At 35.1% G+C, this 17,251-nt stretch overlaps 4 non-coding genes and 1 pseudogene across 4 annotated transcripts; all 5 read right to left on the reverse strand.

Annotated features, from left to right (window-relative positions):
* Positions 1-463: 463 nt before the first annotated feature.
* Positions 464-1,712, reverse strand: LOC143537541 (putative clathrin assembly protein At4g40080 pseudogene; annotated as a pseudogene).
* A 4,470-nt stretch (positions 1,713-6,182) lies between these two features.
* Positions 6,183-6,328, reverse strand: LOC143537578 (small nucleolar RNA F1/F2/snoR5a). Its single transcript, XR_013136084.1, has one exon. It is a non-coding gene; the product is annotated as a small nucleolar RNA F1/F2/snoR5a (small nucleolar RNA).
* A 35-nt stretch (positions 6,329-6,363) lies between these two features.
* LOC143537577 (small nucleolar RNA Z196/R39/R59 family) lies at positions 6,364-6,450 on the reverse strand. Its single transcript, XR_013136083.1, has one exon. It is a non-coding gene; the product is annotated as a small nucleolar RNA Z196/R39/R59 family (small nucleolar RNA).
* A 17-nt stretch (positions 6,451-6,467) lies between these two features.
* Positions 6,468-6,552, reverse strand: LOC143537576 (small nucleolar RNA Z195/SNORD33/SNORD32 family). Its single transcript, XR_013136082.1, has one exon. It is a non-coding gene; the product is annotated as a small nucleolar RNA Z195/SNORD33/SNORD32 family (small nucleolar RNA).
* A 37-nt stretch (positions 6,553-6,589) lies between these two features.
* On the reverse strand, positions 6,590-6,683 carry LOC143537579 (small nucleolar RNA U31b). Its single transcript, XR_013136086.1, has one exon. It is a non-coding gene; the product is annotated as a small nucleolar RNA U31b (small nucleolar RNA).
* Between the last annotated feature and the right edge of the window lie 10,568 nt (positions 6,684-17,251).

Consider the following 17,251-nt stretch of genomic DNA (forward strand, 5'->3'; position numbering starts at 1 on the left):
CGTATGAAGTTGATAACCAAGGGGGAGTATTATGAATAATAGTTATTATGGTTATCAACACCTAAAATAGATTTGGCTTCTTCTCCAAGTTTTCCCATCCCTATATAATATTCTATTGTATCTCATTGTATTAAACACACCTAATTAATGAAATCTCCATCTTTCATCCTACATCTCTTTCTCATCTTCTTTGGTTATTAGGCTTGTTTTACAATAATTTTATATAACTTCTTAAGAGAGGCAATATTTGAATTGGTCCTAACTCCTAATTACGAAGACATTATTAATTCGAAATAATTCTGTTTTACATAATTAATTTCACTAGCAAATTCAAAAAAAAAACTAAAGGAAGAAAATAAACAAATCTTTCACCAGATTGACACTTGCAAGACTATTGCCACGTGGATCTGTACACCCTTTAGCCACGTCAGCCAAAAACAACATCCGCAAAAAATCAAACAATCAAACATCAAACTAGTGCAGTCTCTAGAATCTCATTCATCCACATAACAATTTAAATTCACTGAGTCACTTGTTCTTACAACTCGGTAACAAAACTGAGTCGACTCAAAACTTAACCATCCGGTCCATCCCAATTTTATTATTCAACTCTTCAATCATTTCCCAAAGAGTCTCAACCGATATCTTCTTAACCGAGAACAACTGTAACAATTTCTCTTTACAAAATATTAACCTATCCAAACCAGAAGTCAACTCAACCGAGTCATTGTAACTCAGCAACTCAACCCGTTCTTTAAACTCAATAACTCGGACCAAAATTTCGTTCACTATCATTAAATAATCACTTGCTAACAACTCCATAACACAATGAATCAACCTACCTTTTTCCACTAACAAATTATCCGGAACTTTGCATATTTCTTCGATCACACCAACCAACAATCCAAACTCGTTAATCAAATTCGAGTTCATAAACAAAGCCAACATGTCCTGTTGTTTTTCTTTCTCGAGTAACGTGACAAACTTCATTGTTTTCGAAGTGAAAATAACTGTTTCGATATATAGAGCGTACCAGCGGACGTATACTGATAACACCCACATGGTGTTGGATGAGTGGTCATTGAAATTGGATAGTTTAAGGTTGTTACGGCCGTTGGTGGATATAGTGAGTTGGTCTTTTAATATAAAGGGACCACGTTTGATGATGTGGTGGATGGTGTATAGGCATTTTATTGCCACGTGGGCGTTGCGAGTGCGGTGAAGGCGGTTGGTTAAGGAGTGGATTATGATGGAAGCGGTGGCGCGTGAGCTGTGACAACCGAGGGTTAATAGGGTGGTTAGGTGGTGGGTGGGTGGTGGGGTGGATGGTGGTGCGGAGGACGGCGGTGTGGAGGTGTGAAGTGTTGGGGTTTGATAAGAGAGTGAGTTTTGTAAGTGTGAGTTTGTCTTTGATGATGCCGATGATGATATTATTATTATTATTATTATTCCTCATGTTGTTTGTTATGTAAGATGGTGATCAAATGATCAATGATCATCCATTTTAATGAAGTTGAAGAAACTTAAGAGGTTTGAGGATTTGACCGTTTGGTGAAACTTGGGTGTGATGATGGTGTTTGAAGAAAGTTTTATTGAAAGACGAGATGCTTGATTTGTTTAAAGTCAAAGGGAAAGTTTTTCTTTGAGACGAATTTTAAATATCGGATGGAATGGACTGATGTCAAATAATTGATAGTTTAATAGGAGAGGGCTAAGACAGCACTCATGAACCTAAGGCAGGTTAAACTTAATAATATGGGTCACTATTCACTAATTAGGGGTCCATCAAATTAGCCGAGATGTGATTAAGAAAACCGATTGTGGTGTCAATTGGTGATAGGTGAGGAACTTATAAAACTGCTTAGGGAAGTTATAACATTGTTGGCAATTTCTAATCAAAACTTTGGATTGCAAGGAAAGTAACTTGGCGAGTAAAGCACAAATTATATGGATCCTAATACTTTTTAATACATGTCGGTTTAAGTTGTTAGGTTTATTTTAATTAATTATCTATTGTTTATGAATATTATTTAGATACAAACATGTTTAGGTTAGGTCAATATAAACCATGTAGAGTTTCATTATTATAATTAAGTTTTAAGTGAGCTTCTTAATACATTAAAACGTTTGGGTGTTTGCCATCTATTTATGTTACCAATTATGCTATTGAAACATCCTATATCAAATCGAAAGGTGGTGAGGTGGTGCTAGTGGCAACTTGCAGTCTTGCACCAAGTGCAGATCAAGTGAATAAAGATCGATATGTGTTCTGCCATTGGAAGTTTGGAAAATGAAAGGCCAAAATGTTATATGAAAACCTTTTTCTTTTCCAACTAATCTATAGAATTTTGTTAGCTATTCTTGTAACTATTAATTTCGTAGAACATAAAATAACAACTGTATAAGGATTAAACGGTTTATTTATTTTGTCGATTGATTTTTTTTTTTTTTTGTTGAAGATGTTCAATATGTTTACTTAACAATTTGGATTAAATAAAATAAGGAAATTAATTTTATATATTTAAAAATATTGTTATACACACTGTATTATTAAAAAAAGGTAAAAATAAACTTCAACAAATATAAACTTTTTAGCTATTATTGCGAGTCTCAAGCCAAAGGAGGCTTTATATCATTATCAACTATATTTTGAAATAGGCCACACCATTTTGTTTAGACATCAAAAATAGTTGAACCTGCGAAAAACATTCAGTTGGGGCTGAACCGTGCCTGGATCCAAGTCATGGTTGAAAGATGTTAACCCGAGGTCTGGGGGATAGCTAGATGATGAGTTTTGAAAATTTCTTGTTATATTAAAGTTATCTCTTAATGTTCATAAGTTTGAATCCTAGTCGTTTTCAATTTACTTGTTTAATGAGACTAGACGGGTGCCCGCGCGATGCAGCGGGAGTTTGAACATGTTAATCACGTATAAATATAAGTGTTTATGGTTCGGTTAAAACCTTGAAATCGTTTAAATCGGTCATTGGTTTGACTTCTATTTTCTTTTTCTTTTTTACTTTCGGGTTTTTGGTCGTTTCAAAATTTTCAAAACGTAGTGAACGGTTGGTTCGCGATTTATATCGGCAACCGGCCATTTGAAACCAGAAAAGACTGTAAATTAACCTAATTGTCATATGATTCCTTTTGTAATTTTTATTGTTATTTCACGTCCTAGATCTTCCATTAATATTTACAATTTATTTGGCTAAAATTATCATTTTTTATTTATGATCATCTCAAGTATCATATTATTTTGGTTTTTAGTTAAAACTGATGGTACATTTATTTAAATTATTAATTATTTTAAACTAAATTTATTATTAAAGTTTAAACTGTGAAACCAAACTGGAACCAGACCGTTAATAACGATTCGGTTTCAACTTTCAATGGTTGAGTTTGGTTTTGGACGACAAAAAAATCAGTATTAACGGTTGGACTCACAAGTTTAACTTAAAAACCATCAAAACCGACACTAAACACCCCTACGTAACATATTAATTTATTTAAAATGAAAAAAAATTACAACAATATCATATCCAAATTAAAGAGAATAAAATGTTCGTTTTTATGATGCAATTTGTTTATAAAAAATATTAACGTATGAAAAAGCTATAGTCGTTTAAAAATCATGGATGGGAAGTTAGTTTACAAGTTAAATTAAAAACATAATATGATTAAATATGAGAGACCAAACTTGTAAGTATAATGAATTGTATTTAAAAGACATGTTTACCCTTACTAACACATGTACCTTATGCTTTAAGTGTTGTAAACTACATAAAAATGGATGTCTTAATTTGCCATTATTTGGTGTAATATTTATAGTATAGATAAGGAGGTAGAATGGGCCAATGTTTTATGCAACCCTGCAATTATTTTTAGATTTATTAGTTTGTAAAAAGACACAAGTTTGTGCAATGATATGATTTTGGGGTTTTGAAACTCGGCCCGGACTAGTTCAATCGGGACCCGATGCTGATACTGGACCGGGTCATGATATATAACCCGTTTTATATTGGATCGGCCAGATTTTGCGAGTGACGGTCAGACCTGACGGGTGAACCGGCACTTTTAGTTTATTCTTAATCAGATCCATATAACACAAATATAACACACAAGACCAATGTTGAGAGAAGAAAATAGTCAAAATCGGTAAAACTCGGGGTAATCGAACCCCAAATCGAACATGGTAGGTGTAAATTAGGTCAAAATTGGAGCAAATCGGCCATGTAGAACCAAAAGCGAAGCAAATCTAGACCAAAAGCGAAGCAAATCTAGACCAAAATTGTGTATGTTAAAAGCATTGGGGGTGTGATGAACATCTAGGGTTACGAGGGAAACAATATATCTTTGGTCATTTTAACACTCTAACCCCTCAACCTCAATAGTTTACATTTAGTCAATAAATTGATAAGTTTTTGCATAAATGGTATATAAACATCGGTCCGCCCTCTCGGATCGGTCCGACCTTTGACCCGGTAAGACGTCCAGGTCGATCCAGGCGGGGTCTGAAAAATTGTATCTAAGGTCTCTGATTCAACATATGATAACAGAGCTTGGTGAAGCTTTTATCTAAGACAAAGACTGGTGAAGACAATCTAATCCACCAACAATGCTAGATCATAATTTGTGCGCCTTCGTCAAATCAAGAGATCCTGTGCAGTTTAAAGAGTAAGCAACAGAAGACGCAAATCTCAGTGAAGAGCCCAATATTAAGATCTAAAAGATGAACTGAATAACCAGATTGTTGATTTTCAATTTGTTAGTGGTGTCAAGAAGTTTTACAGCCAAAATTACACCACATAAACTACGTGCATGAGTTAATACTTGCAAGGGCAAGACCATCAAAATATTGTTACCGAATTAGAGACAACTTAACCAAGAATCGATACGAATGGGGTCCATACACAAGTGGAAGATCATAGATGAGAAAGTGAAGTTCATCTTGAAGATCATGGCGGAAGAAGAGCTACTCTCTAATACATGACCTGTAAGGGAAAGTCTACCTTATATTTAAAACCGTTCAATATTGGTTTTTCGATTTTGGTTTTTTGGTTTAGGTTTCGGTTTGGTTTCAGGTTTATCCATTGAGCCTTGAAATCTTTAGGCCACAAAAAAAATTGACGAAAAAAACAAATCTACGTAGAAATAATTTTGTTGATACCAAACGACGATTATACATTAAACCTAAAAAACTTGAGTTGCATATATTAAATTTTTAAAAAATACTTTAAATAAAAATCTAGAAATGCAATCAGTTTTTGAGATATGCAAAACACCAAACCATTAATTCAGTTTTTACAAAAACATAATAAATCAAAACCGTTAGCTTTTGTTTCAATTCAATTTTTCGGTCTTCGATCAATTTTCTCTGTTTCTTGCCGACACCTAGTTCCAATAGTTAGGGAGGAACAATTCCAAACTTTTGAGCCCTTAATGATATCATGGGAGTCGCCACACTTCGTTTGACCCAGCATCGTTTCTGTTAATGTAGCCATGGCGCTGGCTTTGGCAACTCCTACAAGGATTCATCTTAGGATAATTCAAATACAATTAGATACGTCCCAATTGAATTCAAATACATTCAGATAAAAATGAACAGTTCAATTATTTCAAAATTCAAATATGGACTCAAAATTCTTAAATACATTTAAAATCACCCCTTTTAAAATTTGATACAGCGTCTTTGATTAAACAAATGCTTTTCAAGTTTTCAGGTTGTAACCAGTTAATATACACAATCTTTTCCAACTTCCATTCGAACGTGTGGCAAATAATTTTCAAGTTTTCATTCTGCATTGCAAACGATCTTATGAACACTTGTGATTCTGCTTTGCAGAAGCTTCTAAAAGTATAAAATACAAGCATTAACATGTTTTTAAAATTACAAACACGTATATCAGTAGCACCAACAATTTAACATGTTTTCAAAAGCAACTTAATTTTTGTTTATAGCATTATCAAAACAAAAAAAATGTAAAAAAAGAACAAGTTTATAAAACATCAGTAACAGAGGAACCATCAGAAACCAAATTTTTATCCACAAAAGCTAATGAAAGCTTTATCGGTCCGCATCATGGTTTGATTACTGTAAAAGCAATCCCATCATCTGATTCCCCATTTTAAACTTCCAACACAACAATAATAACAAAACTATATTAATATAAAATAAAAACTAAAAATGTGAACAGAATTATATAAGTAACAGTAAGCTTTGGAATATATCAGCAAACCGTGTCGCAAGCCTGTTTTCATCACTCTCTGCCCGTTAAACGAGATGTCTAGAACATTAATTAGGTCCAGACATCAGATACCAAAGGCATTAAAACTTAATAATTTAATTAAAAAAACACTTTTTGATGCAATCTCAGCCGAAAGATGGTGATAATTTAAAGTTAATCACAGATAAACATCAGTTTAAAATAAATATTTGCATCATCGATTGCAATAATAATTTTACGAAGGATTGATCAGATGGTAGTGCATGTATTATAGATCATCATACAACAGTGCAGACGAAATTGGGTAAAATAAATCATCACTTCAATCCTAGCTCACAAATTAAAAATTGAAAAACAAAAATGATGAATCAGATTATCAATTGATATGTCTATCACCAGAGAACAACGAATATTAACGTAGCTCGTAAGACTGGGGCGACAATAAGAATCATCATATTCACGAAAAACAAAATTGCATAGGTAAGAGAAAGATAGAGATAAAAATAGTGTGAAAATATGAAGGAAGCTAGAAGAGGTTGAGCCGCAATGTTTGAAGGAGAAGCAAGCGGCGGCATATATATAGCGAGTTGGCTAGGGTTTTGGGCTGTGAGGCTGTTAAGTACGGTCCGGTTTTAGGGTTCTAATTAAAATAATGATTTCATATGAACAATGACGCCCTGCTTGCGGTGCGCGCATATAATGTATATATGCCTGAACCCTCAGGTGGGCAAAAGTAAAATTGCACTAATTTTGACATTATTTTACTAATCTAATGAAAATAACGTTAAAAGTGGCGGAAGGTTAATCAGGCATCATGTGGTGGCGTTGATAGCCGAAAGACAAGGGCACATGCACCAATCAGCCGGTGTCCCGATGATTGAGTGCTATGTGCCTTATGTCCAAGGCTTGATGCAAAACTACTATCGAGCCGGGGGTCTCACCGGAAGCAGTCTCTATATCCCTATGGGATAGAGGTAAGGCTGTCTACATCTTACCCTCCTCAGACCCTACCATAGCATTGCTATTGGTGGGATATACTGAGTACGATGATGATGATGATGATGATGATGATGATGATTTCATATGAACAATTCGGTTGTGGCCAAACACTCCGATTAAAAATGATTTCATTTTATTAGGACGAACATAAAACCGAATTAACCAAAAAACTGATAGTTACTTTTTTTATTTTTTGAATAATTGAGTTTTTGGTTTGGTTTTAGTTAACTATTTTATAATAACCGGAAATAACTTAACCGATTAATCAATACTTTTATCGTAAAAATCGTCTTCTTCTAATTATGAACCAAGTGACCCGACATACAATATACCTTAAAGTTTATTAATTTTTGGTGAAATTGTATATTTTTTTCTTGTAGTTTTTGTTAGAACTAGATGTATCATACGAAACTTTGAGCATTAAGTATTCAGTAAAACTTGTTTGTAACAATTATTTGTTGTGACTGATTACTTATTCGTAACATTTAATAATAATTATAATTATATTTTTTTGTAATTAATTAATAGTTACTTTTCCGATGTACTTGACTAGTTATAAATTGACAAAACTAGATAGATACTTGACGGGTTTGGGATGGGCTTTACGAGTATGACTTTGGGATAGGATTGTTCAAAGGGTAAGACCTGACCCTTTTACCTGATACCCTACCCGGACCCTTTACCCTTTTAGGAAGAAACGTGGACCCGAGACCCTACACTATAACCAATAAAAAGGTCGGGTATAAATAAGGGTTTCAAGGGTCCAACCCTATAAGACAGTAATCACATCTCTTTTTTCTGCATTTACTAGTTGCATATCTCATAAATGACTTTAATCCTAGAACAATTATACTTTCATTTAATAACATGTTAAAGTCTAACTTCGAAAGTTTATCAATCATTTGAACTGATGCAAACAATATTCATTTCGCAAATTAGTTGTAGAGAACAATTTAGTAATTTTCAATATATGTTTCCATTCAGTATTATGACCCTTTATTTTTATTTTTCTTAGTAGTTGGAAATTTCTGAGAATCCTATATGAAATACAAACATCTCATAAATTTCATATTAATCGTGAATTTGATGTATCTATATAGTAAATGGGTCAAGAGTTTGAAAAAGGGTCGGACCCTTGAAACCCTTTTACCCTTTAAAGTGAAATTTGAATACCCTTTAACCGACCCATGTTTATTTATTCGGGTCTAATTAAGGGTTTTAAGAGTCAGGTAACCGGGTTTCAAGGGTCCGACCCTTTTTCAAACCTTTGACCCATTTACTAGATAAATACATTAAAAAGAAATTTAAATACCCTTTAACCGACCCATATTATTTATTCGGGTTTTAAGAGTCAGGTGACCGGGTTTCAAGGGTCCAACCCTTATCTTGCTCTAATATCAACTTGAAAACACATAATATTTAGACAAAATTACAGAAATTGTCCTTTATGTTTACTCCAAATTTCACTAGTGGTCCTTTACCTTTCAATATGATGTTTATTATCCTTTACGTTTTAAAAAGTAACACCTTTTGTCCTTTAGGCCTAACCCAGTTAAAAATCCCGTTAAGTCTTGTCACGTGCTTCTCACGTGGGGGTATTTCCGTCATTTCAAGTCCTTTATGATTTCCCCCATTAAAAACCCAATTCCACGCATCGATTTCCCCCGTTCGTTCAATAGGAAAAATTAGGGTTCTCAGAATCCCCAAATCCGAAATTCGATTCTTCCCCAAATCCATCCCAAATTCGATTCTTCATGGTTTTCTGCAAATGTGGTAAAGAGTCAATCATCCCCACGTCATGGACACCCAAGAACCCAGGTCGCTGTTTCTACTCTTGTCCGGACCAGGTAATGATTTCGTTTGTTCGATCAAAGGTTTGAATGATAGTGGTCTGAAATCAGGTTTTTTATGTCGAAACCCAGGATTCAAGATGTGAATTCATTGGTTGGTTTGATCAAAGGTGTGAGAGATGCACAGACATCATTCCTGGTTTGATTAGGGCAAAGAACAAACTTGAAGATGCTCTTAAAAGTTGTGAAGGTAAACTGACTGCAAGTGAATCCAATGCAAAGAATCTGAAGAAGATGTTGGTTGTTAGCTGGATACGTTTATTTCTTACGTTATGTTCTTTTGATGCAAGTACAATGTTGTTGTTTTAGTTTGTTAGGTAGGCCAGTTGTAAGTGCAAATATGCACGTATTTTGTAATTGTCAAAATGATGTAATGTATCAACTTTTATATCCTAATGCTAGTGTCAACTTATGCACATATGTTTGTATGTGCACAATATGATCATAGTTGACTGCACATACAAGATGTTTATCCAATATAACCATACAAGATGTTTATCCAATATGACCATACAAAATCAAACTTCAACAGAATATGACCATATTTGACTGCACATAGTCAAACATACTTCAACACTATATGACCATGGTTGACTGCACACCTAAACACACAATACACTACAACCTAATTTACTCAAAAACTCAAGTCAACCTAATACACTACACACAATACACCACAACCAAAACTCATATATGACCATGGTTGACTGCACACCTAAACACACAATACACTACAACCTAATTTACTCAAAAACTCAAGTCAACCTAATACACGACGCACAATACACCACAACCAAAACTCATATATGACCATGGTTGACTGCACACCTAAACACACAATACACTTGTAACATCCCGTTTCTCGTTTATTAAATAAATAAATTATTAGTTATTTTGAGTCGGACTTGTGTCGGGTTAAATGGATAAGAGTTATGGACTTGGGTTAAAAGGAAAGAAGGAAAAGACCAGGGGTTTAAGCCCGTGATCCATAATTATATAAGTCATAATTCCTATTTAATCACTCATTTCACACATATTCCATACACCACCAAAACGCACACTTAAGATCTCTCTCTAGTTTCCTTCTCTCTCTAGCCGAAATCATCAAGGAAAAACCGATCCCGATCCAAGGTAATGAAAGTATAATATTGTATGAGCTTAAACCCGTTAGATATGGTCACGAAACGACGAGCCGACACCGTTAAACCGTTTAAGTCACGAGATACGGATGGAATCGGGTATAAACCGAACCTAAGATGGGCTTAGGGATCACCCTAGCTCAGATCTGGATCCAACGGGACGAAAAACGGTGAAAAACGAGTTAAAACTCGTTTTTTTCGACGAATCCGCGGTTTCCGGCGACGGCGTCGGAAAGGCGGCGCCGAAAAAGTAGGTACGAGGTTAAGGGGGATGTCAGGGAATGTTCTGACATTCCCTGACTTAACCCTAACTCGTTATCGGGAATCTGACGAATTAGCGTTGATTCGTTAAGGAAAAGAACGACGAACTAGCCCAATTCGCTAAGGTCTAGTTCGTATAAGGATCAGTTCATTAAGGTCCGATTCGCTATATGGATCAGTTCGTGATAGGGTCAAATTCATCATAAGGACAAGTTCGTTATAATGCTTGATTCGTTACAAAGCCAGATTCGTTATAATAGTTAATTCGCTATGAACTCCCATTCGTTAAGGACTAAATAGCGAACTAGAACTTTGAAAGAATGACAGAACAGTCCCTGGACTTAGAAAAGAATGAATAAATTACAAATAAGCCCTTGAACTTTTAAGTTAGCGAATTAAATAATAATTTAAAATCCTAATGGAAAATGTGTTACTACAGCTCGACCCCAGCCAAGGGCTCTACCTCTTGGACCCTGCTAGGGGCTGCCGTCCCTAGACCCCGCTGCCAGGGGCGCTGCCCCCGGACCCCCGTCCGTTGAGGGTTATAATTGGACTAGAAATACGATATGGATAGTAATAGTAATTAATACGCGTAATTGTTATACAGTTAGTCATGCACAGCTAAAGAGGGGAATAACTGTAAACGGTGAACGCAACCGCATTCATGTGAGTTTCTAGCCCCATTCCTTGTTATGTTTTCGGGGTTGTCTGCATACGCGATGTGATTTGTTAATACACTTATTCTAAGAGATAAGTGTATGCCTTATGTGAATTATGTGAAAGGTAGGATTGACCGCTTGTCGGTATGTGAACGATCTTCGGATATTGCACGTATTGTCAAGTTATGATTATGGTATAATGTTATGTATAATGTATGAATGATATGTACGCATGTTATGAATGAATGTAAGAGGTAGCCAGGTACAAAAGAAAGGGACTGAGCCCTAATAATACTCAAGGCAGAAAAGGGACTGAGCCCTAATAATACTCAAGGTAGAAAAGGGACCGAGCCCTTTATAATCTCGAGGCAGAAAAGGGACTGAGCCATAATAATACTCAAGGCAGAAAAAGGGACCGGACCCTAATAATATTCGAGACAGAATAGAATAATGTAAAGTAGAATTTAGAATAAAGTATGAAGGTAAGAATATATACGATGCATGAAGTATGAGGATATAAAGCATGTGCGAAAGTATGAAGTAATGAACGTATTGTATGTTACCTGATTAACTAGAACTCACTCAGCGTAGCTGACTTTTAGTATGCAAGCAGGTGAGTAGAATGAGACAGCTGGCTTGAGCGATGGCACATGGCAGAAAAATAAGAGTCTGACATCTGAAGACTTAAGACGTTTATGTTTAATGTTATGATATTTTGAAAGACAAGAATGTTTATTTTAAGACAAGTTATGAATTTATATGTAATGTTTTATGAAAGTTTCAATGTTCCGCGAATGTTCTAATTAATTCTGATGTTCAGAACTGTGTTTATGAGTAAATCCAACGTCCAAAGTCGGGCACCGGCAACGGGGCCTTACAACACTACAACCTAATTTACTCAAAAACTCAAGTCAACCTAATACACTACACGCAACACACCAAAACCAAAACTAAAAACTTAACACTTACTTCATAATTTAGCTAACATTAAGATCATTAGTTCAAAAGACACAACAACCATTACCAAGCACAGTCAAGTGATCCCCACAAGTTCCAAAATACATAACCATAAACAGAAACCATATTAAACAAGTTCAAAATACTAAACCAACTTATCTAAACAAGCACAAGAACCATATTAAGTTGCCTTTTTCCCCTTCTTCTTAAGTGGGCCTGTGTAGGTCCTCACATTATGGCCAATGCTCCCACACCTGATACAAGCTCCCCCTCCCACCAACATTGCTTTCTGCTCCTGTCCCCCCCCTCCCCCACCTTTAGGTTTTCCTTTTTTCATAACCGCCCCCCTTGCTTTTTTAATTTTTACCACTTGCACCTTTGTCTTTGGTTTTCTTCCCTTTAGAAGCATGCACCCCACCATCATCAACTTAAAAATCTGGATTAGAACCAGTACAAACTGCCCTAACCCTAATGTGATCATCTTTGGTGATTTTAATTAACCTTCTAGTTTCAACTGCATGTTTTCTAATAAGCTTCCTGGCCTCCTCCTTTGTTCCAAAAATCTGACCTAGGTAAAAGTTTGCAATGTTTTCATTTGATTTTCTTATACCATGTGAAATGTGTTTCCTTGAGCTTGTTTCATTCCCATCTGACTCTGACCCACTTAGAAACTTGTCATTGTCTATTACATCCTCCCCCAAATCCATTTTCTGTTCATTTCCAACTTCAACCCTTATATCATCATGCACATCAAGTCCAACTTCAACACCTATATCATCATGCACATCCCCACTGTATTCCCCAGCCCCACTAGATTGCCCTTGCCCAGCCCCATTAGATTGCCCTTGCCCAGCCCCACTAGATTGACCTACATTCTCATCTAAGTTTAATTTTAAGGGCACAAGAGCATATGGTCTAGGTTCATCAATCTCTTCAATAGTAAAAGTCTTTGTTGGTGAGGTAAAAAGAGCTTTTATGTTATTTATCCCATGACTAGTATAAACATGGATGAGCTTATGCTCTTCCACATGTTTAGCCAAGTTCAGACGATCTTGGTCAGAACTTAGGTGTTCAAGACCATTGTCTAAGTTCTTTTCAGGATGCAAGAACCGGTAATACATTGGAATTTTCCCATTATAGCCTAACATATCCAGCATTATATCAAGCTCATGAATTGAAAACTTGTCTATGTCGATTAAGTCCACAAATGTTGTCTTACCTCCAACATACGTGCGGTTTGGAGGTGATCTTAACCTACCACCAGAATGCAAGCATATGCTAAAAATACTTGGATATAAAGCTGAAAAAACACAATTTTGAGAAGTTAATCAGAAAGTTCATAAACTAGGGTTAGAAATCGAAATTGGATATGAAACATTACCGTATACTTCGTCGAGGTCCACATCTTCAACTGTTTCTCGTATGTACCAGCCTGAATCACCCATTACCGTATGCCTGGTCGACGATCAACAATTTGGTGGTTAAACCCTAAATTACAGGAGACGAAGGACGATGGGAGTGGAATTGGGAATGATCGGGGGTGGAATTAGGTTTTTAATGGGGGGAAATCATAAAGGACTTGAAATGACAGAAATACCCCCACGTGAGAAGCACGCGACATGACCTAACGAGATTTTTTAACTGGGTTAGGCCTAAAGGACAAAATGTGCTACTTTTTAAAATGTAAAGGATAATAAACATCAATTTGAAAGATAAAGGACCACCAGTGAAATTTGGGGTAAACAAAAAGGACAATTTCTGTAATTCTGTCTAATATTTATTGTCTCTCTTTCAACTCGCACGGCCCACTTGGTCAACCCGAAATTATTATTTGCGTTCGAAGCCCACTTCTCATGGGCCAATGCTCTTCCTTCTCAACTCATTAAGCTCCATTTTCTTTATTCTTTTTGTTTGTTACAACCCATGTGAGGCTTCAAGCCCATTATTTTAAGTCGGCCCATTTAGAATAATTTTGAAGTCCCATTAAGACAATTAAGACTTGTAGACCTGTAGTGCTACTAACTAGAGGTAGAGGTAGAGGTGAAAAAAAACCTGAACCCGAAATCAGACATGAAAAATACTCGAAACCGGGTTTTAATACCCGGATTTTTAATATTTGAACCCATACCGACCACACCCGTAGGGTACGGATAGGGTATGCATTTCAGTACCAAAACCCGTACCAGTATCCGGACCCGATTTATACCCGTAATACCCAAAAACTGAAACCGGTTCCATACCCGGAATCAGTTTCTCCAATAACCAACCGGGTTTTTAAAATACCCGAAAAATACCTGAAAATACCCCTAAAAAGTGAAACCCCTTAAAAAGTCTAATCTATACAAAAAAAAACAGAAAAAGCCCGCAAATAGAGTTTTTTCAATACCTAGAAATAAGGTATTCAAATACGTGATTTTAGTGTACCCGGTTCTATACCCAACCCGAACTCGATACATATGGTATGGTTTTTAGAGATGTGCACTATCATCGTAACTCTATTTCTTATGGTTTTTGAAATATGTGAAAGAAAGCAGATTACATATGGGGGCAAATAATATCACAAATGAAAAAGGTTAAGGGGAAATCACAAACAAATATTACTTTCAACCGTTAATGTTGAAATTTATGTCCATTGGCCATGTGTAAGAAAATTACTTGTTGATGTTATGAATAGTGAACTTTTCTTAGATAACTATAACTTAGGGGGTGTTTGGGATTGCTTATTTTTACCAACTTATAACTTATTAACTTCTTGAAAAGTAATAAAGTGTTTGGGAATGCTTATATTGTGAGAGGAAAAGTTCCATAAGTTACACTTTTGTAACTTATTAACTTAATGAAAAATTATAAGGAGATAAAATAAGGAATCCCAAACACCCCCTTATATATATACATATATATATATATATGGGGATAGTGAATATAAGGTTGTCATACACCTAAGTTAGATGCAAAAGTTATAAAAACTACGTAGTAGTTTTGATTAAATCTAACTAAATCCCTTGTTTCTCATATTTCCTTTTATCCTTCTAACCCTAATTTTCCCATCGATCGTGTCTTCTACAAATTGGTCATCTTCTTCCCATCGATTGTTTCTTCTACACTAAACCCTTATTTCCCTTATTCCTCTCCATCCGTTCCCACCTGCCATTGTTGAACCTGCAATCCAGTACTTCCACAGGTAACGACTTCCTTTAATTTTAACACCCATCTCGATTTCATTGTCCTTTGCCCCTTTTATGTTTGTTTAACAATTTGTAAGATAAAACTGAAACATTGAAAATGCAGACCTAAAACAAAACCCCACGAGCATCTGTCGTTTTTTCAGTTTCTGATTTCAATGTTAGTTCAATTCAAATGTTTTGAAGGTATGCATAACCCTAGTTTCAATAAGAACGTGTTCTGTAAATTGTTTAATTTGGGGCAGAAACTGGAGAGAATGGAGCATTTCTTTTGTTAAATTTATATATTCAGTTTGTTCACCTGTCATATTGGGCTTTTCTTATTTCTCATAAACTTGTTTGATCTGTGCACATGTTACTTTCTAGTCTCATTTTTTTGTTACAGAGTTGTTGGTTTCTAGTTGTTTTGAATGACATTCTTTGTGTTTAATTATGTTTTAAATTTGACACAATCAAATCTTTGTTGCTCTTTTGATGGTTGTTCTGTTGAAAAACAAAAGAAATCATATTCAAACGCCTTGACTTTAATAAATTTCAGCTCAGTTTTTTTGTATTAAAGGATTTCGTGTAATAAGCGCGGTTGCTTTATATTCAAATCAACTTTTTGTCATGTCTTGTGTTTATATATATGATTATGTTCATGAGTGCTTTTGATTCTCAATCTCTACTTCATGGTGGTAAAATCGTACGATTTCGGTTAAAAGCAACATATGAGTAGATTGTTTAATTTGGGCTGGTGTAGTGCGGAAAATGGACACATTGCAGATGTTCATTACAATATGTTTTTTGTTCAATTACTTAATAATCTATTTTTCATTCAAGTAATACACTGGAAACATGCTACCTATTTGAATTATGGCTTTTCACATTAATTTATTGCATTTTCTTGGTTTAGATCCAATCATACATTCAATTTCATGGGCTTGAATTCTTCCACTTATCTAATATTATCATTCTTAATGTTACTTTACCTAACTGTTTGTGTTTCCAATTGCATGCTGTTGAGCATGAGTAAGGTTTCCATAACTAGATCATAGACAACTTGATCCTCATAGCTATGGATGGCTGAAGACCACCTACCACCTGTTTGCAGTAGCATTGCTTGGGTTGGGTCAAGTAAGTTGAGTTTGGTGATAGCTAAAGTGGAATGTGGATAAAAAAGTCAAAATCAACTCTTTTTTTTCTTGTGTCAAAGTTGACCACATACTGATGGGAGTCTAGAATTTGATTAGAAATGTTATAACTTCTTTGTTTTTCTTACACTGGCATACTTAATGATTTTAACTTTTAATGCCACTAATAATAGACTTTGTGTTATTTTTTGTTTCTGTTTCCGTTTTTGTGTTGTTATAACGAATTGGTATGGAAAAATGACTTCTTTTATACCTTAATGCTCAAGGACATAACAACAGGAACAATGAATACAACCATGCAAAACATAACCAATTATCCTAGTGACCGAGCTAAATAAACAATACGAGCGTAGGCAATGTTCAACATGTGTACATTGATTCTAGTAACATCTTTTTTACCCAAATACCATAAATGAAATACCTTCAACAATAGCCCATTAATACCAAGTCTGTTATATTTATTCATTTTCATTTTTGTAGGACATACCAACAACATTCCACTGTGTATAATTGACCCATAACTTGTCAAAATAAAGACATAAAGTGTATGACCCGCTTAAATTTAAAGTTGTTGCATACTAGTTTAAATTTAAAGTGCTACATTTTACTGAAATAAAAAAAAGATCCACCATTTGATAGCATCATGAGAAAAAACCAAAATCTTAGTATCTACTAAACTTATAATTAAACAACGGAGTACTCAAACAACCATAAACGTTGTATGTATCTTCAAGCCTATTCATAAATCATCCTTCTCTTTCTAGCAAAGACTCCTCCTGAAAGAAAAAATAAATTATGTGAATTATATTAACTAAAAAATTGGTCACTAATTTTTAACGAGCGTAGA

The sequence above is a fragment of the Bidens hawaiensis genome, unplaced genomic scaffold (genome assembly GCF_021521415.1).
Source record: "Bidens hawaiensis isolate Kalapana, Puna unplaced genomic scaffold, B.hawaiensis_p1.1 tig00011228_1, whole genome shotgun sequence".
Lineage (NCBI taxonomy): Eukaryota > Viridiplantae > Streptophyta > Magnoliopsida > Asterales > Asteraceae > Bidens > Bidens hawaiensis.